Source organism: Oncorhynchus clarkii, chromosome 1 (assembly GCF_045791955.1).
Source record: "Oncorhynchus clarkii lewisi isolate Uvic-CL-2024 chromosome 1, UVic_Ocla_1.0, whole genome shotgun sequence".
Taxonomy (NCBI): Eukaryota; Metazoa; Chordata; class Actinopteri; order Salmoniformes; family Salmonidae; genus Oncorhynchus; species Oncorhynchus clarkii.
In genome coordinates, this window is record NC_092147.1 from 29,906,027 (window position 1) to 29,927,472 (window position 21,446).

A 21,446-nucleotide genomic window follows, 5' to 3' on the forward strand; every position below is an offset into this window, starting at 1 on the left:
ACTGCTGCTGCACAGTGTGTGTGTGTACATCCAATTCAGCTCGAACGCACTAACGAGTGACAGATTTCAGGTAGGATTTAACGTTCTTTTATCGTTCTAACGTGTTTTAACACTGACGTTTTATGTTGGTATGTGTACTGGCCAACTGGGCTGTATGGTACCCTATGTCATTACGGTATTTGATTCGAGCGCTCTAATGCATTACTCATAATGAAAACCTATGTTCAGTCGTTCTGATTCAAACTCAGAACTGACTTTTAATTTATCTTGTCTATGGGTGTCGCATAAATTCAATATTTAACCAGTTTTATTTTTGACTAGGGTACGTTGCAATTTCATGTGTCGTTTGCCCATAATTGCATCATTGATGAATGTTGTTATAATTGCACCTGGCACTGCAAACATGTACGTTATTTAATATGTGACAATCATACAACTTCATTAAACATAAGTGGCAAACTTAAGTAAATTTGGACTGGTTTCCCGAACCTCGTGCTAATGGAAAAACATTCAGTCCAGTCTCCAGTGCTGTTATCGGAAGGATATGCGAATTTTAGAGGCATTCCCATATTGGTGTTGCTAACGTTTGATTTTCTGTAGGCTACTTTGAAGGTACCATAGTCAGTACTGTCATCGCTAGTGTGAATTTGCCGCCATATCATAATGGTAGCCGATGTCTGAAACCTATCAATGCCATGTTATCAAAATTAACCAGTAATATAATTACTGTAACCCAATACACCACTGGGCTGCTCTACTGCTAGTTTACATCAAGACAAGACAAAACAAAATCAGATTATGATATTAGGCTGTAACCCAATAAATCGTGTCCATAGGCGCATCAGTGGTTAAAATAAGAACCTGATTTCAATGTTTTATCAAGGTTGATTGTTTTCCTGTAGCCTACATGTAGTTTGATTGCAGGATGACTTTAAACAACGAGCCTCCCACTCATAGCATAAGCTTAGCAGTTTACATCAATAGCCTATGATGCTGAGTCCGTGTCAGTAGCAGAAAACAGGTTGCGATTACTGCTACTCCTGCCTTCTTGTTCATGCATTTCCAGACCCGAGTTGCGCCCATATTTGGTATCGGAAGGCTACAGATTAAGAGATTTTAAACCAGTGTCCAAAGGTGCATTCCAGGACAGTCATAAATAATAGGTCCACATTTACCAATCAGGGATCCTGTTTACATTTCTGTCGATCAAACCATTTGGACTAGTATGAATGCCCATATTAGCATGCTCCATATATCAAGATGTGAAATTGATAATAGAGGCACAACATAGACACAAAATAAAGGAAATATCTTGGTAGCCTATAAGTGTGATATCTTGTGCTCAGCTTTTGTCAAACTGCTACATAGTTGATATGCCTAAGGGCATTCTGCTCCACAGTAAGCTTCCTTGTTCGCAATATGTGGACCATTCATGTGACAGGTTTCCCACCAGTCTGACATGCTGAATTCCAAATTAACCCTTAACCCTTACCCCCCAGGCACTCCTGTAGATCTGAAAGTAATGCTTATGTGTAATGTCAAGTTTTTAACATATTGCTTAAAGCTATCCAGCCCTTTCAGAGCTACGTAAGTGCCTTAGGGGCTGGGGGTTTCATTAGGCCGAGACTAAAATGTCTAAAGTACATCTTTGGCCTTATCAATCACATAGACATTCCATGCAGATTCTTTGCCTGCCCACTCCCCATGTCAGTTGGCAGTGTGCCTTCCTACTCCCATGAGTCAGCTGTCTATCTCTGCATTGCCACTGGAGGAGCTGGAACACAACTCCTTTATAATGTATGTCAGTCACTATTGGTGGCTAGAGGAAGGGCTCTCTGAAGATCACGTTGACATGATGTGCCAAGAAAGATGTGCTTGAGACTGTAGGCTGCTGGAAAGGATTGAATAATTCTAAACATCTTTTTGCAAAGGGATTGTGCTGGATGGGTCAATTGATGAGTGTGTTTTAATTTCACCCTAGCCACTAAACTGATGTGTGCCATAATCAGACTTAAAATACACTCCAGGACTTTGCATAGAGTAATGATATCTGAATGTCATATACTCTTTGAAGAATATGATATTGAAGGATAAGGGTATGTCTAGAGTGTTCAGGTGTTATTCATAGGGATGGGCATTTGATGTCTTTTGACTGTTCGAGTACTTGAATAAAACAAATAATAAATGTTTTTTGAAGGCCCGCACTGGGAAAAAATCTGTATGCATTTGTCTACACTCAGAGGACAGTTTATTAGGTACACCCATCTAGTACCGGGTCGGATTCCCCTTTGCCTCACGAACAGCCTGAATTCTCCGGGGCATGGAAACATCAATTGATTTCAAGGGACCTAAACTGTGCCAGGAAAACATTCCCCACACCATTACACCACCGGCAACAGCCTGTACCGTTGACACCAGGCAGAATGGGGTCATGGACTCATGCTGCGTACACCAAATCCTGACTCTGCCATCGGCATAACTCAACACGAACCGGGATTAAACGGACCAGGCAATATTTTTTTCCACTCCTCAGTTGTCAAGTGTTGGTTATCACGTGCCGAATGGAGCCGCTTCTTCTTGTTTATAGCTGATAGGACTGGAGCCTAGTGTGGTTGTCTGCTGCAATAGCCCATCCGTGACAAGGACAGACAAGTTGTGATTTCCGAGAAGCCGCTCTGCACACTGCTGTTGTACTGCGCCATTATTTGCCTGTTCTTGGCCGCCTGTTAGTTTGCACAATTCTTGCCATTCTCATTTGACCTCTCATTAAACGAGCTGTTTTCGCCCACATGACTGCCACTGGCTGACTGTTTTTTGTTTGCCACACCATTCTTGGTAAACCCTAGACACTGTCGTGCATGAAAAGCCTACTGGGCCGGCCGTTTCTGAGATGCTGGAACCGGCGCGCCTGGCACTGTGGATCATATCATGCTCAAAGTTGCTAAGGTCACTTGTTTTGTTCAATCGGACATTAACTGAATGCCTCAATGCCTGTCTGCCTGATTTACAAGGCAAGCCACGTCCACATTACTCACTGTCTGTAGGAGCAAACCATTGTTGTGTACCCAATAAAAATAAAAGCAAGTGCCATGTAAGATTAATTTATTGAAACATTAACATCAACTGCTTATATTATATCGTAGAACACAATCTTCAATAAGGCAGTAACCTCAGCAGTGACGCTTGCTTGTAGAAGCCTATGGCTGTGCAATGGCATTGCCTTGTTTTGTTAATTTAGCAGACAAGACCGACACTCTTATTTCCTGAGCCCTTATCACAGTGAAGACGCCTATTTTATAGTAAAAAAAAAAAACATGATGTAATATAACAAAATGAAATAGAACCATATTTTTTTCCAATTGTAAAAGAGTTGCCAGTACAAATTCATGCGCATCTCATGCCTGGAACAGTTATTCTCAGAGTGATCATTTGAAACTGGGATCAATTTGGCGAGTTGAAAGGGTTCAAACCTAAATCTGTCTTCTTTTCAACATACAGAGGTTTTATTTAGTTTATTTTTCCTGTTTGGAATTTTCTAAATGGATGAACAATTCCACATTGAACACTGCATGGTAATTAATTGTGGTGAGTAGGCATATGCTTAATGATTCTGATGAAGACACGGAGCGTATTTCTTTTCAGTGTGGAAGCTGTCTATGTTTAGTGGGTTATAGCCTATGCTAACCAATTCTAAATGACAGTAACAGTTAGCAAAGTAGCTTAAGCAGAAAATAGAATGGACACAATTATTCCAAAACTACAGCTCATTGTTGGAACACATATTTTCCTACTTCGATCAACCAGTCCATGTTGAATTTGTGATAAAACTGTCGTCAATTGTCAAGGAATGTTGCTTGTGTATCCCATCAGTTGGATACGTTTTTATAGGGATTTATTACTGTAGGCCTAGCGGGAGCTTGTGTGCGCACTCAGCACGCGTGTAGAGAGAGAGACACGGAGGGTAAAGGAAATTAGGGAGAAGAACATGTGATGCTTGGCTTGTTTTGTTTTTGTTTTTGTGCCCCACAAATGAACATGTACAAATGGAACACTAGAGTCAAAAGCAAATTAACATTGTCTTCAAAACAACATTTCACTTGCCTGTTCGGGCAGCCACAAAGCACATTCCACTAAATAGTTATACAGTATTTGAAAATGATTTGATCGCTAGTTAAAGATCGAGCTTGGACATCCATTCTAATACTCAATTTCTCATGCCCATTCCTAGTTATGCATCCACACTGAATATTCAGAGATAGTGGGACCTCCCAATGATTCTACTGTACAGAGAATCTGTGCTCCGTCAGTCTGTCTTGTACACAGTTATATTTAGCTAACATTACCACAAGTGTCACAAGATCAGATGGAGCACGCACTTGCCAACGACGACTGATAAAATCCTATTCAATTAATCAAACATCACCTCATGGAAACACAAAGGGGAATTGTGCAGCTATTGATCCAGAGGTTACAATATCAGCAGCACTGTACCACTCTTAAAACTGTCTGAGGCACACAGCACATTTCTAGATACCAACAGAGAAGTCATGTCCATGGGTCTCATTCTACCCTATATTCTATCAGTTGTTGATCTAGCCAATAGACATCACAAAACAATATATAGGCCTACCTACAGTAGTAGACCACCTGTTGTAGACAATAGACAAGTGAAGTAATCCTGTCTCTGTCATGTGTGCACACCAGATTATATTCAACATGCATTCAGTGCTGTCAATACTCACTGAAACCTGGTATCAGGTCATACAGTAATTACTATCAGTTTACCTCTTATTGACTTATCCTCATCTAGCTGGAGTAAATAAACTTCAGCTATCTTTTTAATCATTTGGACATTGCCTTTGCCTAATCACAAGCCATCCATTTAAGAGGCCATTATGAAAATGACTCTGGAATATGGGAAGCTGTTAAGGTCTCTGTTATAACACACTCTAATTCATTCAAAACTGCCCTCCTTGCGTAAATTATTCAATTTTATTGTGTTCTGGGGAATTACTAGTATTTGAGATCCCATATGGGACTGGGAGACGGCACACTCCAATTACCAGTGGCCCATGCTAGATAAATATTTTTTTTCATTTTTGGCAAATGAAGGCATTTTGTGGCATGTGTTTTAGATAAACAGGTGCTACTGACAGTCTAATGAACTGTGCTACTCTCTTCATCACTCATGATCAAAGGCTTGAATAAGTCCAATTACACTGAACAAAAATCTAAACGCAACATGCAACAATTTCAAATGTTTTACTGAGTAACAGTTCGCATATTGAAATAAATAAATTAGGCCCTATTCTATGGATTTCACATGACTGGGAATGCAGATATGCATGTGTTGGTCACTTATACCTTAAAATAAAAAGGTAAGGGCGTGGCCACCATTTGCCTCATGCAGTGCGACACATCTCCTTCGTGTAGAGCTGATCAGGCTGAATGTGGTCCCACTCCTCTTCAATGGTTGTGTGAAATTGCTGGATATTGGTGGGAACTGGAACACACTGCCTTATACGAGCATCGCAAACATGGTCAATGTGTGACATGTCTGGTGAGTATGCAGTCCATGAAAGAACTGGGACATTTTCAGATTTCAGGAATTGTGTAAAGCTCCTTGTGACATGTGGCTGTGCATTATCATTCTGAAACATGAGGTGATGGAGGCGGACAAATGGCACGGAAATGGGCCTCAGGATCCCGTCACAGTATCTCTGTGCCTTCAAATTGTCATGGATAAAATGCAATTGTGTTGGTTGTCCGTAGCTAATGCCTGCCCATACCATAACCCCACCGCTACCATGGGGCACTTCGGTTGCCCACACGACACCATATATGCTGTCTACCATCTGCCCAGTACAGTTGAAACCAGGATTCATCCGTCAAGAGTACACTTCTCCAGCGTGCCAGTTGCCATCGAAGTTTAGCATTTGCCCACTGTAGTCTGTTACGATGCCAAACTGCCGTCAGGTCAAGACCCTGGTGAGGAGCTTCCCCGAGACAGTTTCAGAAATGTTGTACAGATATTCTTTGCTTGTGCAAACCCACAGTTTCATCAGCTGTCCGGATGTCTGGTCTCAGACGATCCTGCAGGTAAAGGAGCCGGATGTGGAGGTGCTGGGCTGGCGTGGTTACATATGGTCTGTGGTTGTGAGGCCAGTTGGACGTACTGCCAAATTCCCTAAAATGATGCTGGAGGCGGCTTAGGGTAAAGAAATTAACATTATATTCTCTGGCAACAGCTCTGGTGGACATTCCTGCAGTTAGCATGACAATTGTACGTTTCCTCAACTTTAGGCATCTGTGGCATTGTGTTGTGCGACAAAACTGCACATGTTAGAGTACCATTTTATTGTCCCCAGCACAAGGTGCAAGTGTGTAATGATCATGCTGTTTAATACACTTCTTGATATGCCACCTGTCAGGTGGATGGATTATCTTGGCAAAGGAGAACTGCTTACTAACAGGGATGTATACACATTTGTATACAACATTTGAGATAAATAAGCTTTTTGTAGGTATGGAACATTTCTGTGATCTTTTATTTCCGCTCATGAAACATGGGACCAATACTTATCAAATGTTAGTTTGAGGTGAAATATGTGTGATAAGACTGTGCTAAGACGTCGATGAAGACTATACAATCTGTTGATCTGCAAAAAAGCAGTCCAATAATTCAACACAGGTCATAATTGTTTTATTTTTTATTTCACCTTTATTTAACTAGGTAGGCTAGTTGAGAACAAGTTCTCATTTGCAACTGCGACCTGGCCAAGATAAAGCATAGCAGTGTGAACAGACAACACAGAGTTACACATGGAGTAAACAATTAACAAGTCAATAACACAGTAGAAACAAAGAGAGTCTATATACATTGTGTGCAAAAGGCATGAGGAGGTAGGCGAATAGTTACAATTTTGCAGATTAACACTGGAGTGATAAATGATCAGATGGTCATGTACAGGTAGAGAGATATTGGTGTGCAAAAGAGCAGAAAAGTAAATAAATAAAAACAGTATGGGGATGAGGTAGGTAAAATTGGGTGGGCTATTTACCGATAGACTATGTACAGCTGCAGCGATCGGTTAGCTGCTGAAGTCTCCAACTTCAATGACAATGGTTAATTAAAAACAGGGAGTTGTTCTTGGTCTAGTACCAGTGAAGAGGACAATCTGCTATTTACTGTGTGTGAGATTTGACCTATGCGTTTCTGCCATCCACTAGAAAGTGGTTTTCCTCCCAGCTGTTGCAGTTGCTCCTTCACCAACATAACATTCCTGGACGGAATTCCTCAGGAAATGTTTAGTCGGAGGGTTGGGAAGTAAGGGGTTGGGACTGTTGGGGAAGGGAGGGTTTTGGAGTCATCAGAGAGTGTGATTGTTGAACCATAATAATGCATGATGATGATTGTGTGGGAGCTGGAAACTGCAGCACACCCTGTGCTATACTGTACTGCTGTGGCTCTTGACCCTGTATTTGTGTTCTCTGTTTACAACTGAAATAGATCTCTCCTTTTCACTGATGTCTATATGGTCACGCACAGCAGCCTCCATAGGTCTTGCCTCATCCTCCCCTGTTTTTTCAAGGAACTGAAGTATGTTATTCTTTCTTCTTCCTCTGCTTTGGGCCAACCATAAGTATTTCTAGCATGGTGGATGGGTTTTACAATGACTAACCATGGGTACTACGAACTATCCCTTTGATTCCGTGGCAATGAAAGGCTTAGGTGTGGAGAATTGGTGGTGTATCTTATTTATTAAGTTAAGATTGTCTGTTTGGTTGTTGGGTGTGTGTTCAGGTTAAAGGAGCAAGACATTATTAGACTTAGACAGTGAGAAAAAAATACATTTTTTGTTGTTGTTGGTTTAATATGTTCTGTCCACATGCCACTAGTTTGAGTTTGGCGCATGTGGCTTGTCTCATATGAGACACTGATGGAACACCTGCATCATAGCTTTTCACTGGAGCTTCTCTTCTTTGTGATCCAATAGCACTTACACAGCCTGGAGGTTTGTTTTGGGTCGTTGTCCTGTGGAAAAACAAATGATAGACACACTAAGCGCAAACCAGATGGGATGTTGTATCGTTGCAGAATGCTGTGGTAGCCATGCTGGTTAAGTGTGCCTTGAAATCTAAATAAATCACTGAGTGTCACCAGCAAAGCACCCCCACACCATCACACCTCCTCCTCCATTCTTCACGGTGGGAACCACACATGCAGAGATTGTCCGGTCACCTACTCTGCTTCTCACAAAGACACCGCGATTGGAACCAAAAATCTCAAATTTGGCCTCATCAAACCAAAGGACAGATTTCCACTGGTCTAATGTCCATTTCTCGTGTTTCTTGGCCCAAGCAAGTCTCTTCTTCTTATTGGTGTCCTTTTGTAGTGGTTTCTTTGCAGCAATTTGACCACAAAGGCCTAATTCACGCAGTCTCCTCTGAACAGTTGATGTTGAGGCTGCAGCTGATGTAACTCTGGGTCTTCCTTTCCTGTGGCGGTCCTCATGAGTCAGTTTCATCATAGTGCTTGATGGTTTTTGCGACTGCACTTCAAGAACTTTTAAAATGTCTTCAAATGTTCTGCGTTGACTGACCTCCATTTCTTAAAGTAATGGACTGTTGTTTCTCTTTGCTTATTTGAGCTGTTCTTGCCATAATATGGTCTTGGTCTGGTATTGGTACTGTAAGTGCATGTGATGCCAAATAGCCTACAGTGAATTTGTCTCCCAGCGTCTGTTGGAAAGCAGACTGAACCAGGTTTTCTTCTAGGATTTTGCATCTCCTTAGCTCTATTCCATAATTTTTTTATCTTAAGTAAACTCCCTAGTTTTTGCCGATGACAAGCATACCCATAACAATGCAGCCACCACCGTGCTTGAAAATATGAATAGTGGTGTTACTCAATGATTTGTTGTTGGATTTACCCCAAACATATTGCTTTGTGGTAAGGACATAAAGTTCATTTCTTTTCCAAATTTTTTTCAGTTTTACTTTCATGCCTTATTGCAAATAGGATGCTTGTTTTGGAATACGTTTTTATTCTATACAGGCTTCCTTCTTTTCACTCTGTCATTTAGGTATGTTTGGTGTAGTAGAGTTGGGCGGTATCCAGATTTTCTAATCCGCATTTCTTCCTTCTCTCACACTTGGATTTACAGTATTACCGGTTTAGTACACAAGGGGACACAATGTATTTTTTTAAAGACCATTTGGTGTCTATTACCAGAATGCTAACAAAATTAGCACAAGTAATAGCAAATTTCGATAGAGGCTGCTAACTAAATAAGCGCAAATGAAAATAAACTAATTGCAAAGACCGGCAGTCCAGCATATAAAGTTATACATATATAGGTAGGAGCTACCGAATGTCATGTTTTGTTAATTGGGACATTTACAAGCAAATGTGATTGGGAGACATTGTGCTTAATGAACACATTTTTGAGGCACGCTTGTTTGAAGAAAGGACAGTACTGTGTAAACACTGTGTTTATGTGGAGTCTGGGAGTTGCTAGGGCAACAGGCATGCCTGCTCTGCTCAGAGAAGATTGGAGAGGAGCAGACGGGCCCAGAACTGAGAGGATAAAAAATGCAAGGAAATCAAGCTGCAGTGGCAGCTGTACATATAACTCATCCAAAGGGCTTTGACTTCTCAACCATGGCAGACAACTAACATAATATAATGCCCTGTGACCTTATTAATTCAGCCACTTACTTAGATAACTAGCATGTTAAACTTAGGGGTCGCCCTAACACAGAATTCTTTGTTTTCACGCAGGAAAAAATATTAAATGCGTAAGAAATATCTTGCTGCATTTTGTTAACGCAAATCTAAAATGCTTCATATTGTAATTTCTGCTCAGCATCAAACACATTTTGTGCTTCAGTTGCACTTGGATTAGAATTCAGGAACGAGCCTTCTATCAAAAGACCACGCTCTGACTGATGTGTAGCTTCTTTTCTCTGGTACTGTTCTCGATGTAGCCAGCCTACTTCTCTCTGGTAAAATGCCAGATTAACTTTGGGCAAAACATTAATAAATGTAGCTGATTACATTCTTTCTATAATGAACATTAGAAATATGATGGCCATGCATACTTTTTAGCAAAAAATATAATTGTAAGCTCATTTAGCTGCTAGCCAAATAATGTTGCACTTCTGTTGTCGCCTGATGACAATGAAGCTATTTTCTGCTGAATGTGTTGCACTCATTTATTTTCTGTGAAGGAAAACTATAGTTGTACGTCCCTGATCACTCTATTGAAACAAAAAAAACACTGTTTACTTTCAATATAAAACAAGACCTCTGTCAATACATAGCTGGACTCACCTGCTCCTGCTTTCTCCCGTTGTGCCATTTACAAACACAAACGTGACTGGCTCAACTGTTCTGGGGAGCTACGGTAAGATTCATAATGTAAAATAATGTGACAGCTGAAATGAATAACGTGGTCTGCTTTATCTCCGAACATATTGCACAAGTTGACTGCAAGTATCTACTTAAAAAGTAGCTAAATGTTGACAAACCAAAGGCTATTTCCAAATTTCCCAGTATATGGTATTTAAGGTAGACTACCTAGTTTCATATGCATTTTTAGAATCATCTGATTTGACCACATATGCACAGTGGTGTAGTGCAGTGTTTCCCAACCATTGTCCAGGGTTACAATACAAATGTGTACTGTTGGTGGTACTCGAGGACCAGGGTTGGGAAACAGCGGAAGGTATACGTTCTCATGCAACGCACTACCACAGAAATCTGTTCCTTTTTCTTACCCCTGTGCTTATCTGATCCCTTACCTAACATACCAGCCATAAGTGCTAGGTCTATTATTACATGCTGGATATCATGGTGAATGTATTTCACATTGCCATTATTTTAGGTTATTCTAAATGTCACCATTTCTCATAGAATTTTACTTTGCCGAGTGGGCGGTTAAAAACAAATAAAATAAAGAAATAATGTGAATGTACCCACTTCTCCATGTACCACTACTCTACTGTGTATTTGTTATTTGACTTGAGGTGGCTGAGCATTACAACGTGTACAGTAGGATTGTAGTTTGCACTCTGATTATCATCCTACTGCAGATCTTTTGAAGATGTTTATCGCAAGTCCGGAGGACTCAAATTGACAGTCCTAATGAGAATTAAAAACCAAAAAGAACAATACATGTTGTGCTGTCACATACACAGGATGGGTGCAGTGAAATGTGTTATACGATGCCCCTGCAGCAAATTAAGATTAAGTGCCTCGCTCAAAGGCACATCGACAGATTTTTTTTCTCACCGGCTGGGGTTTTTGAACCAGCGACATTTCGGTTACTGGCCCAATGCTGTAACCGCTAGGCTACCTGACGCCCATAGAAAAACACCTGGCTGTCATTACCCCATAATGACTGTTTGTTCCCAGTGAATAATGGTTATCCTGTTGTGACATGCCTGTGTTTTTTGTTCAAGTGTAGTGGACCAGACTCATGGTCTACTGTCACTCTGTTAACCCCTCTAAAACTTAGGATTATATTTCACTCATGTTTACACTTCCATCATTTTTACTGTTGGTGAACAAATGCCACGGTAGTCTGTTACACATGGGGCCCATATGTGCTGTTGAAGCAGCGTGTGCGTGTGTGTGTGTGTGTGTGTGTGTGTGTGTGTGTGAGCGAGAGAGACCGGGCCAACGTGACCATAGCTTTATTTCCATCATGTCCAGTGATTTTTTTGTTGTTGTTGTTGTTGTTGACATTTAGAACATTTGCATAGAAAAGAAATGTGACAATTGCCTGCTATGGTGGATTTCTATTTAACTGTTATGTGTCGATCAAATCAAATCAAATTTTTATTTGTCACATACACATGGTTAGCAGATGTTAATGCGAGTGTAGCGAAATGCTTGTGCTTCTAGTTCCGACAATGCAGTAATAACAAGTAATCTAACTAACAATTCCAAAACTACTGTCTTGTACACAGTGTAAGGGGATAAAGAATATGTACATAAGGATATATGAATGAGTGATGGTACAGAGCAGCATAGGCAAGATACAGTAGATGGTATCAAGTACAGTATGTACAAATGAGATGAGTATGTAAACAAAGTGGCATAGTTTAAAGTGGCTAGTGATACATGTATTACATAAGGATACAGTCGATGATATAGAGTACAGTATATACGTATGCATATGAGATGAATAATGTAGGGTAAGTAACATTATATAAGGTAGCATTGTTTAAAGTGGCTAGTGATATATTTACATCATTTCCCATCAATTCCCATTATTAAAGTGGCTGGAGTTGAGTCAGTGTCAGTGTGTTGGCAGCAGCCACTCAGTGTTAGTGGTGGCTGTTTAACAGTCTGATGGCCTTGAGATAGAAGCTGTTTTTCAGTCTCTCGGTCCCAGCTTTGATTCACCTGTACTGACCTCGCTTTCTGGATGATAGCGGGGTGAACAGGCAGTGGCTCGGGTGGTTGATGTCCTTGATGATCTTTATGGCCTTCCTGTGACATCGGGTGGTGTAGGTGTCCTGGAGGGCAGGTAGTTTGCCCCCGGTGATGCGTTGTGCAGACCTCACTGCCCTCTGGAGAGCCTTACGGTTGAGGGCGGTGCAGTTGCCATACCAGGCGGTGATACAGCCCGCCAGGATGCTCTCGATTGTGCATCTGTAGAAGTTTGTGAGTGCTTTTGGTGACAAGCCGAATTTCTTCAGCCTCCTGAGGTTGAAGAGGCGCTGCTGCGCCTTCTTCACGATGCTGTCTGTGTGAGTGGACCAATTCAGTTTGTCTGTGATGTGTATGCCGAGGAACTTAAAACTTGCTACCCTCTCCACTACTGTTCCATCGATGTGGATAGGGGGGTGTTCCCTCTGCTGTTTCCTGAAGTCCACAATCATCTCCTTAGTTTTGTTGACGTTGAGTGTGAGGTTATTTTCCTGACACCACACTCCGAGGGCCCTCATCTCCTCCCTGTAGGCCGTCTCGTCGTTGTTGGTAATCAAGCCTACCACTGTTGTGTCGTCCGCAAACTTGATGATTGAGTTGGAGGCGTGCGTGGCCACGCAGTCGTGGGTGAACAGGGAGTACAGGAGAGGGCTCAGAACGCACCCTTGTGGGGCCCCAGTGTTGAGGATCAGCGGGGAGGAGATGTTGTTGCCTACCCTCACCACCTGGGGGCGGCCCGTCAGGAAGTCCAGTACCCAGTTGCACAGGGCGGGGTCGAGACCCAGGGTCTCGAGCTTGATGACGAGCTTGGAGGGTACTATGGTGTTGAATGCCGAGCTGTAGTCGATGAACAGCATTCTCACATAGGTATTCCTCTTCCTCTACAAACAGCTGGACGTAATGACGTCACACCTACATTGTTTTAACTTTTCAGCAAAAACCTAGAATGTCGAATACAAATGAAGTAGTTGAAGTGTTTCCATTACCCATTTAGGAACATTTTGCGTTAATAAATTGTAGACAGCCTGCATGCCCTCCCACCTATCTCTTTCATGTTTCAGGTAGCCTTCAAAATTCTACCTGGATAGAATGCAAGAATTTGCCATATTCTAATTATTGTCATGTGCCAATGTATCGCCACCGTCCGTGCCATGCTGAATCTTGCACTCCTGTAGATCTGAAATAATTGGATGGTGAAACTTGCATCCAGCCAACTAGAAAAGCAAGTTGAAGCAATTCAGTTATTCTTTTCTCCGGTACTTTTCTCGGTATAGCCAGCCTACTTCTCTCTGCTAAAATGCAAGATTTAGCAAACAGTAGGTAATAATTAAATTAGACAATTCATCATTGATTTGAAAAACACTGTTTCAATCATTATTTGTCGCAAAGAAAGTTAGACAACACAAATTCGAACAGATACATTTTCTAAAGATAAACAATATTTGTATCCTATATCTGCCGTTTACATTACAACATTGCTTTTGGCGAATAAACCTGGGTCAATGGAAACCTGCCTACTGATTGTACATTAGGATAATTAGGAGCTGTCTCTGTGGGTTCCTGAGGGCATTACCCCCCCACCACCACTACGCTGGGAGTGCTCTGTGTTGGCAGGGTCTACCACAGCAGCCCATAGGACCCGAAGGTCAATGACAGTGGAACGCTGAGAACTGCTGATCAAGCTGCTCATCGATCCGCATTAATGAAACATCACTGCTAAATATGGCAGAGCAGGAGAGCTGTTGGACATAGAGGACATTTGGATTTGATTCATTTTGATGAATGTTGTTCTCTCTATATTCAAGATTACATTGTTTATCAGACTGGTAGAGGTGATGGTACTGTATAGTTTGAAAATCATCCCATTGTAAGTAGCCTACGCCATGATGGCAGTGGGCCAGTGGCTTTAAAGCCAGACTCCCTGGACAACAGATGACGCCAAGGGCTGGGGGAGCAGGGAGCTTGGATGTAAATACAACAACAAATTAACCAAAACAATGATATTGTTGTTGAACTACACAGTTGATCTTATTTAGCTAAGGACAAGCCAATGCTTCCCGATCAGATCAAGGTCAATAGGTTCCTCCTCGTCAGGCTCCTGGTGCAGGGCAGCTGTCAGGATGTTTACATGGCTGTCTGTCTGCTGGAGACGACCATCCTGTCTAAAGATCACCTCTGAAATAGTGCTGTCCTCTAGTGAGATCCTTTGCAGCTTGCTGCTGACCCAGCGATACCAGGCTCCAGCCCTCTCTCTCTCTCCCCTCACTCTCTCCTCTCCAGAGCCCAGCGCCCTTTCAGGCCAGCCCAGCTAGTCAGCCACTTCTGTCTCACAGCTACGGCGTCAGCACCTTGACTCACAGGGAGAGAGTTGGCCATTTTGGCAGACAGCAAATTATTTCACATTTGGAACGGAAATGCATTTGGCTGCTAGAAGCTGTGTTGAGTGAGTGCCTTGTTTTAGTCCTGTGCGTTCAGCTCATCAGCATAACCAGCAGTAATGTCATAGGGATTCTCAGTGTACCCGATGGGGAAGATGAGTCGCATCAGTAGTTTTGATCTATAACAGTGATTAATTCAAGAGACTGACAAGGCCTTCTAATGATTGATAAGCAATGCATTTCAACAATGAAAAATATTATCATGTACCATCAATTTGAAACATTTCCTGTTAACAGTGTTTAATTAAGCCATAGTTTATTTCTTCTGACATGGGTGTGTTCAACGTGTTTGTTTCTATCACTGCAGCTCTGGTGATCATCATAACTGGACTCACTGTGTGGTCTTCCCTCTCTTACAAAGGAGCATGCATCGCCTCGTTGTCTACAGCTTTGGTCTGACAGTCACAGTACACTGAGGAGCTGATTGTCAGTTTGTTTGTATTGTGTACAATGTGCTCTGTGCTGTTCTGACTCTTGTCTCAACAGAGTTCTAAGCAACATCACAGTACTCTCATAGTGTGTTGTGTAACTGAGAAACTGGACTGAGTGTTAATCTCTAGGAACCTGGCTGGTGCAATCCCAGCAGCTGTAAAGAGGTTAAGAACAGTACTGTACTGCCAGTATAGGCCTATATCCATGGGACTCTTTTAGTCTTTTGACCTCTAGGAGAAAGATACCATTTTTAGAGCTACTGTTCAACAATGGTCGCCTATCATATTTCTCTACATTATATATGAGGTTATTTTCTTCTATGGTAGATTACAAACCAGGTGGTTTGAGTCCTAAATGCTGATTGGCTGAAAGCTGTGGTATACCACGGGTATGACAAAACATGTATTTTTACTGTTCTAATTACGCTGGTAGCTAGTTTATAATAACAATAAGGCTTCTCGGGGGTTTGTGGCATATTGGCCATAATATCACGTGATATATGGCCAATAAACCACGGCTAAGGGCTCTATCTAAGAACAGCCCTTAGCTAAGGAAAATTGGCCACATAGCACACCTCCACAGGCCTTATTGTTTAATTATGCTAGTTATTTATAGATTTATTGCATTTTAAGCCATAAATACCAGCATTGATTATTATTATTAATTTGGTCATCAACAAAACATTTTCATATGGAACATTTTCATCATACACCAGACAGTTGGTGCATTCATGCACTGCTCAGCACAATGTAATAATCTCTGTGAGATGTGCTTTTCCTCTGTGTAGAAGCAGACCTGTTTCTGGGAAATGACCTCTCTAATGTATCTAACCTCTCCTCACAGCCACATGAACATGCCCCAATTAAATAGCTTCATCCTCCATTTCCACTGCAATCATGTCCATGCTTACACTCTGTCTCCTGTTCATCCTCTGTGTGGGATGGTCTGCTCTTTCACTGTGCAATATTTATGCAACGAAGCAGCCGCAGTATCACTTTCAGCTCTCTCCACATATCCTATATGAACAGAACATTCACCAGAGACACTACAGCTCTGTTGTCTGTTTGTTAGAAGTAGCGTGTTTAGAATGTCAGGATCTATCCACATTTGTGCAAGATGTATTAAATAACGAGAGAGGATAAAAAAAATGTCCCGTTTGTTTTCGTTCTAACCATTCATTTAGTTCTGTAATGGGTGTGAAAGGTACAATTTGAAAACCAAAGATACTGACCCACTGTGCAGTCATACAATACAGATTGTAGGGTTTTTGGTTCAGACTTGGGTACAGGGATATGTAATGCACAAGGATGGATCATGCTATTTCATCTTTTTTAAATCTCTGCTTGCATTCAATCATGGCTGTGAATTTATCATTAGTTACTTAAATCTGACCCCCCCCCACTGCCCTCTTTCGTTCTCTTGTCTTTGTTACCTCTCGCTCGTGCTCTCATAATCTTTATAATATACACAAACTGAAATGCGATATTTAAAGACTATCTAATAAGGAGGAAAGGGGATTTAAGATTGAAGGGCATAAAAAGGTCCATTCAGCAACCAATAATGGCCTTACTGTAGATATCTACCGTGTCAGAGTAAATGCTTGTGTGCAGAGCAGTGTGCTAAAAACAGCATCAGTGGACACACAGTGACAATGGCATGGTGTCTACAGTAGCTGTCACTTTGGAGGGCCTCTTCACACAGCAGTTCATTCTGTTACTATACCAAGAAACCTTACCACTGCCTACTCATGCACCACCTGCAATGCACAAACTACTGAGACTGCCTGTAGGGTTTTCTCCAGAGGAGGTCTAATGTACAGTAGCCGACTAACAGTGCAAGGCATAGTCAGAACATTTTTTTAGATCTATTAATATTAAAAAGTATATGCAGAAGCAGTTTTTGTCTAGTACCGAAATGGAAATGCTGTGTATAGGTTTCAAATTATACTGTGTGAACTTTTTGCCACCTTTACCATCTGCTGTATAGTGCATGGCAGCTGCAGTCTGTTCCATGCAGGTCTTCAGTTTCCACAGGCCACCCGGGGTAGACAGGCTATCCTCTGCCATCCCCAGGAGATGGCTCCTATCCAGCCTGGATCGGTCAGGGCCAGAGGGTGTCATGTAACACCACCAGGTGTGTGTGCCAGTCTAGGGTCATAGGTCACAGCATCACTATGAACACGGCTGGTAGGGCTCTCCTTTTGATATACTGTACAAGACTGGCTGATGGAAGGCTTTATTCCACTTATAGTTACTCATGTAAAGCAGCTTTCTCATTCATTATCTATGCTCACGTTTCTTTCTTTTTCATAATCCATAAGAATGTAATTATTGATGCGGTTATTTAATGACTGCCAGGATCTCTGGCATTTATTAGTGATCTACTGGCCTATGTGAGTAGCTCATACTGGGGAAACATGCACTATATTTACAGTTTGATTTGATTTCTCTGGGCCTGGGAAAAGACTGTAATAAATTATAGGAGTGTCATGCAGAGAGGCACTGCAGAGCTGTATGAATTCCCTGTAGGGATGAGGGACAAAGAGGGAGCAGTGCAGAGAGGGTTTTGAAAGGGACTGCTGTGCTGTGAGAGAGAAAGAGAGAGAGAGAGCGAACTCTCACTCTCTACTACTGACACATGGAGGAAGCTTGCTGCTGTAGGCTTACCGGATAAGGTGGCTGCCTCTTCTTTTCATGTGACAACAAAAGGACCATGGCAGTTTTCTCTGTGCTTTGATGGCCATAGCATGCAATCTCTGCACATTGTCAGTGTATCAGGTTCAGGTTTAGGTTGCCCGGGTGGCAGAACAGTTTTTCAGAGCTTGTGTTTAGTGCCCGGGGGATCTATAGTATGTCAGGGTGGCTTTAATGCTCAGCACTATCCCCTGCGACATTGGTGCCAGTTGTCCTCTGTGTACACTAGATCCACACGTCCACACACCCGATTCACAGCTCAGCACTGGAGCTAAGGGGCTAATTGAATTACACCCCCTCCATATTCCTTCTCTATTCCTCTCTGCCCCATGGGGAGGCACAACTAATCATTTGGAATCTCTTCTTTTCAGGAAAGGGGAGGTGGGAGTAAGGGCGTGGTTATCTAGTGTATGAGCAGAAGGGCAAGCTGATGTTGGGATTAGATGGCGTCTCTCCAGAAGGACACTAACCTACTGACCTCTAAGGTTTGCTGGGCCGGGCTGGCAACAGATGCTCCACAGATGTGCCCAACTTCTAGTTCGCTAATGAAAGATTATTTGACATTCAGAACATGATAGAAAGAGCCCCGTGATGCCTCTTATGATACCATTCTTAATGGCACGTTTCACATGTCTGTCTGAGCATTTGAGTGGTGGGTTTGGTGTGTTTTGTTCAGAAGTATTAATTGAGTGCACTGCTCAGTTTGAATATTTGACCATGTTGAATTTGTATTTGTTTGAGACATTTATATAATGTGCCCTGTACGCTACGTGGCTTAGAGAGCTGTTACGAGAATTCTACAGTCTGTACTAGAGGTCGACCGATTAATCGTAATGGCCGATTAATTAGGGCCGATTTCAAACTTTTATAACAATCGGAAATCTCTATTTTTGGACGCCGATTTTTAAAAAATTACTAAAATTAATTATATATAATAATAATAATAATAATATATATATATATATATATATATTTATTTATTTATTTAACTAGGCAAGTCAGTTAAGAACACATTCTTATTTTCAATGACAGCCTAGGAACGGTGGGTTAACTGCCTTGTTCAGGGGCAGAACGACAGATTTTCACCTTGTCAGCTCTGGGATTCAATCTTGCAACCTTACGGTTAACTAGTCCAACGCCCTAACCACCTGCCTCTCATTGCACTCCACGAGGAGCCTGCCTGTTACGCGAATGCAGTAGAAGCCAAGGTAAGTTGCTAGCTAGCATTAAACTTATCTTATAAAAAACAATCAAACAATCAATCATAATCACTAGTTAACTACACTTGGTTGATGATATTACTAGTTTATCTAGCATGTACTGCGTTGCATATAATCGATGCAACGCTGGGGGATGATTTAACAAAAGCGCATTTGCGAAAAAAGCACAATCGTTGCACGACTATACCAAACCATAAACACCAATGCCTTTCTTAAAATCAATACATAGAAGTATATATTTTTAAACCTGCATATTTAGCTAAAAGAAATCCAGGTTAGCAGGCAATATTAACCAGGTGAAATTGTGTCACTTCTCTTGTGTTCATTGCACGCAGAGTCAGGGTATATGCAACAGTTTGGGCAGCCTGGCTCATTGCGAACTAATTTGCCAGAATTTTACGTAATTATGACATAACATTGAAGGTTGTACAAAGTAACAAGAATATTTAGACTTATGAATGCCACCCGTTAGATAAAATACCGAACGGTTCCGTATTTCACTGAAATAATAAATGTTTTGTTTTCGAAATTATAGTTTCCGGTTTTGACCATATTAAGTATTAACTACACAGTAGCCTATGCCTACAGTACCTGGCAGAATATGATTATTTGCATCAATCTAGTGGCCATTAATTTTGCAAACTCTGAAATCATATGAGCACTACAGAAACATTGCTAACCAAACAATGGTCTCTTGCTGGTGCACACCTGCATAAAAGGGCAACTACACCCAAAAATCGAATTTCTTCTATTTTTCCTAAACCTCAAAAGTGGTCTCCTGATGTGGTTGAAGCATTGTTGTGGACTTTGAATATCCAATTGTGTTATTTTTCTAAAAGTGTGATTTTGGCTGAAACCTGGAAAAAAAAAAAAAACTGAAACCTGGAAAAACTAAATGGAATTTGGGTAAAAAACAAAACGGAATAAGGCAAACAATATAACAGATTTTATAGGGCCGTATGTCTGTCATAAATCACATTAACTTGTTACTACATCTGTAGCAGCCATGCAAATAAAGTACCACCGGCCCAGAGAAATTGATTTAATTTTCTGCCTGTCTGTGTTGTTCACAGGGTACCAGGTAGAAGATTTCATGGGAATGTCATATCTAAATGGAGAGATTCAATAATCAACTGCATGTATGGAGGAGATGGGTCTCTGTTCTCTGCCTCACAAGTAGATGTGGAAGTTTAAGAGATATTAGCTACTCTTCCTCTGGCTTGTCCAGACCTCTGGATCGTAACCTATCCTCAGATACAGTTTGAAGTATAGTGTGGCAGGCTCTGCTCGTTTGGACAATGGAGGCCACCTGACAGTCTAGGCTAATCCCTGTCAGGGATCTTTCCCCTCACAGCTCTGAGCTGGACCTCACTGAGGCCGGGCCAGTTATCATAGGCCAACGCTAAAACAATTCACTGCCTCTTTTTTTCTGCCTGCCTAGTCTCTCTGATGTAGCTAGAGGAGAAGGGCAGGCTTGGCAGAGCACTCCTCCACTGCACCAGTGGCCTCTGTACTGGCACTGGTGTCCCTTACATACAACCACATGATTTCACATGAAATGTCAGATGAATTCATGTGAAAATGTGTTTTTGCAACACTTCACATGTTTTCACCTGTAGTTTCATGTTTTCACATGTTGCTTTACATGTTTGCACGTTATCACATTAACATTATCACATTCTGTGTGTTACTGTTCATAAGCACAGCATTGGGTAACTTAACTTTGTACTTTTGATAAATCAGTATATCTACAGAATGGATGGTGTACATACTGTATATGTAAATGTTATACTTAAAAGTTATATAGATACAACTTGAAGATAACTTAGCAGCTCCTCTTACTATCTTGCCTGCTCTGATATTGTTAGATCTCATTCTATAATAACATTTCAACAACTCATATGGCGAGCGACAGATTACTAAGTAGAATACTATATACTCTGACAGTACGTATCAAAAGCCCTATGGTTTACCTATCCCTTCTCCGTATCCAAGAACCAATGTATTTTTCATGAAAAGAGACTTGATACTGTATGCCTTTGCTAACACACCGTCCTCTATTATATCGTCATTCCTTCTCTCTGGGTTCCTCAGTTCTAAGGACATCTTCACATTGGGTTCCCCCTCAAGGTACTGTTCAAATCTTAATCCCCATACTGTAAATGGTATCAACTGCTCTTTTTGAGATTTGTCATCTATATGAATAACCCTGTTGAGAAAT

The 21,446-nt window shown here is 41.5% G+C and overlaps 1 protein-coding gene across 1 annotated transcript in view; it reads left to right on the forward strand.

The window, feature by feature from the left end:
• Positions 1-21,446, forward strand: part of LOC139403041 (talin-2-like) — a 149,675-nt gene continuing 128,229 nt past the window's right edge. The window contains exon 1 of the mRNA XM_071146799.1: positions 1-70. The gene's annotated coding sequence lies outside the window, so the exon portion shown is untranslated. The remainder of the gene's footprint in view (positions 71-21,446) is intronic.